This window comes from Marmota monax, unplaced genomic scaffold, assembly GCF_021218885.2.
Source record: "Marmota monax isolate L192 unplaced genomic scaffold, Marmota_monax_Labrador192_F-V1.1 WCK01_AAM20220418_F8-fsc00055, whole genome shotgun sequence".
NCBI classification, from domain to species: domain Eukaryota; kingdom Metazoa; phylum Chordata; class Mammalia; order Rodentia; family Sciuridae; genus Marmota; species Marmota monax.
In genome coordinates, this window is record NW_026695205.1 from 5,616,370 (window position 1) to 5,620,213 (window position 3,844).

The 3,844-nt window shown below is 44.1% G+C and overlaps 1 pseudogene; it reads right to left on the minus strand.

Moving 5' to 3' along the window:
• Window positions 1-2,706: 2,706 nt before the first annotated feature.
• LOC124083373 (putative monooxygenase p33MONOX) lies at window positions 2,707-3,495 on the minus strand (annotated as a pseudogene).
• Window positions 3,496-3,844: the final 349 nt, after the last annotated feature.

The following is a 3,844-nucleotide window of genomic DNA, read 5'->3' on the forward strand; positions in this document are numbered from 1 at the left end:
TCAAAACATTACAAAGCTCTTAACATATCATATTTCATACATTTGATTCAAGCGGATTATGAACTCCCATTTTTACCCCGTATACATATTGCAGAATCACATCGGTTACACATCCACTTTTTTACATACTGCCATACTAGTGTATGTTGTATTCTGCTGCCTTTCCTATCTCTACTATCCCCCCTCCCAGAGAGAGAATTTTTAAATATTTATTTAGTTAGTTAGTTTTTGCTGGACCCAACATCTTTATTTTATTTTTATGTGGTGCTGAGGATCGAACCCAGCGCCCTCTGTGCATGCCAGGTGAGCACGCTACCGCTTGAGCCACATCCCCAGCCCCTTCTATAATTATTTAATTTGAATCTTCTTTAATTTTTAAACAAATTTGAACATAAGATAAAAATATGGGTCTTCTTTTCCCTTTTTTTTTTTTTTTGGTGGTACTGGTAATTTAACCCAGAGCTTCACACATGCTAGGAAAGTGCTTGACCACTGAGCTACATCCCCAACTCTCCTTATTTTTAATTTTGACACAGGGTCTAAGTTGCCAAGGCTGATCTTGAACTTGTGATCCTTCTGCCTCAGCCTCCCAAGTCAACTGGGATTTACAGGTGTGCACGACCATGCCTGGCAGAAATACAGGTTTAACCATGCCTATTACATTGGGGATACACACATAAAACTATAATAGAGAATATAGAAAAATTGTCAAGATGATAGGGTGAAGGAACAAAAAAAATTGATTAAGCAAAAGGAGAGGAAAAAAGAAAACCAAAGTATACTAGTAAACATTAAATAAGATGGCAATTAAGGAAATTTTTTTTTTAATATTTATTTATTTTTTTTAGTTTTCGGCAGACACAACATCTTTGTTTGTATGTGGTGCTGAGGATAGAACCCAGGCTGCACGCATGTCAGGCGAGCGCGCTACCGCTTGAGCCACATCCCCAGCCCTAAGGAAAATTTTTGATTTCATTTTTTTGAGAACATGGTAAGGATTTTTGTCAAAACAAGATAACAGACTCAAGTTAGGTGTTCTGATAGTTCTGGACTCCAGGGCTTCTCTAGGAGAACAACTTCTCCTTATGTAAACAAAATGCTATCCACAACAGAAAGCACCAAGTATTCAAGATAGTGTTGAAGACAATGAACATGTACAGGGAGAAGAAAAAGTTCCTCAGTTTCATTTTCTCAGGATATGTGTTGCACTAAAGGTATGAGAATCATCTTGGTGAAAATGCTTTTATTATAGAAAACTTTAATTCTTCTAGTGCCGGGTTTCTGTTCTCGAGACTAAAAGGCTCAGGGGTCACTCTAGTTAAACTGGGCTAACTGGGCTGCACGAAATAACCACACAAGAGACACAAATACCTTTTTTGGGGGGGTTGCTGTGACGGCCCCTCTGACCTTAAGGGTCCACAGAAAGAGCGAGAGCACAAGCTGACCCCTTTTATTGAGGAGAAGCTATTCAAATGAGGCAAGGAGTCAGGTTTCAGGGGGCTGAGTCTATCTTCATGATGTCCACTGTCAGCAGGGTGATTGACATCTGGGTAGGCCATACCCAAGGGCACAGTAAGAGGAGGGGACCCACACAAGGCACTTCCATGGAAGATTCTATCCTAAACAGGGCAAGGGGTTATATTACAAAGGAACAGGTGAGCATAGCTTCACCCATGGGGCTGTAGCAAGACACACCCATTTCTGTGACTGAGCGCCTCAGCACCCAGCTGGAGAGTGTAACTCAGTCACCTGTAAGGTTGGCCTCCCACATTCTAGCTCCCCTCCAAAAAAGTTTGAGGCCCTGACCTGGACAAAGAAACCAAAATAACACTAATTTTATAGGACCTTAAGTCTATAATATAACTGTACTTACCATCTCTTTTATTCTAAAAAGGTCGAACATCTGGGGCCTGAGTGGGTGAAGCTCAGTGGAAGAGCACCTGCCTGATGTATGAGGCCCTGGGTTCGATCCTCAGCAGCACAAAACAAAACTTAACATCTATTCATCATTATCATATCCATAGACTTAATTTTTTCTCTTAGGACATTTCCACCCAAATTGGAGTTAAACCACTGTCACTTTAAAGTGCAAGGAAGTATATGCAAGATGAGTGTTTGTTCTGTGACATCCCTCGAACAGCAGTGGCCCAGGAGGAATGAAGGACTGGCTTCAGGACAAAGTTAATCAAAAAGCAAGGAGACTCCAGTTTCAGCCTAGAAAGAAGAGTCCCTGCCAAATCTGGCTGTTAACTATGCTCAGACCCGAAAGAGGCCTTAGGTCCCTCAAATTGACAAGGCTGGAGCACAGCATTGGCAGAATCTAGGCCAAAGTGGCCCAAACTCAGAAGGCATCTCCCTGCTCATGCTGATGGGGGTAAGAAGAATCAAGAAGCCTGGGTTTTAGAATAGCATAAACATTATTCACCTAGTAAGCAAAGATCAAAGTTCTGGTCTAGGTTAAATAATAATGGCAATGAGGCCCCCAGGCCACTGCTGAGAATTTTTTTTGTCTGATTTTAAAGCAATACAAAATGGTTTCTTCTACATAAGGGCAAGCTTTGCACTAATCTTTCTTAAAACCAATTATGTCTCTAGCTCTAGCTTCAGGTAAGAGTTTTTTTTAAAAAAACATACCATGTCTATCTCATAGGAGTGGAATGAGGAGCAAGAAACCCTCCAGCCAGTATCCCTGGGATGGAAAACACCCTAGAAGCCAGAGTGTATGAATGCATGCATGTCCCGGGGCTTGAGATTGTGGGTACCCAGCGGTTGTTTCTTCCCTTCAATCATGGGACATCCATCTTGGGTGGCTTGAAGGTTGCTGGGTCTTCAGCCATTGGGGTGGTCTGGGCATGGATCAGCTCCAGGGAGAGGGCTTTTTTTTTGTAGGTCTGGATGGCAAAACCTCCAGAATCAGACTTCTGATGATATGATATGAGCCCAGAGAGGCTCCATATATCTGATGAGTCTCTGTCCTCCCCAATGCCAGGGCTCGTGGTGCTAGGCCTCGGGCAGGTAAGGCTGTAGAAGAACAAGAAGTGAACCAGCCTCTGGGTCTCTGCTTGGGGAGGGTGCTTCTGCCCCTCAGAGGTACATGGTCTCCCCTGTGGTAAGGCCCTTGTGGAGCATGTTGCCAGCACCTCTCACCCTGCTGAATGCTGTCCTGAGTCTGTTTGGTGATCAGAGAATTCATGATGACATGGATAGCTTTAACCTTCACCTCTGGGACCTTATCTGTACTGTGGGCAACTGTTGACTGATGGTTCAGGGCAGAGGGATACGCTGGCCTTTCCCTCCTCTGCCTTGGCAAGGTGTTGATCCTTGTGCTCTGGATCACTGGCATGCTGCCCATGTCTAATGGAGGAGGCATGGGCACGGGCCCTGGAGGTGGTCATCATAGCTGAATGCCTTGTGGCAGATCCCCATAGCCAGGGGCATCTTGCCAAGAGATCCACTAGGCCCAAGAACAGGCACTTCTGGTTGTCTTGAAACCATTGAAAGACTGGAATTTGGGTTATTTTTCTATATATATTTGGGAGCTGAGTCCCTGCCACCACTGTGAAATGATGTCATAATGATGTTCATAACTGGTGTTAATGAGGAATATTGTCCAGCTGCTGCACATCAGCAAAGCTTCCCAGAACAGCCCATCCAGGGGTTCTGTTCTGCTGCCATCACTCTGTCTGCAGCCTGAACTCCTCTACTAATGAGGCTCTGGGGCGGTGGCACATTCCAGACTAAAGCCATCATGAGGGAAGTGGCAACCCTGCAGGTCCCCACCACTGATCAAGGAGCATAAGCTTCAATTACTTAACATTGATGATATTAGATGATATTAAGGAAT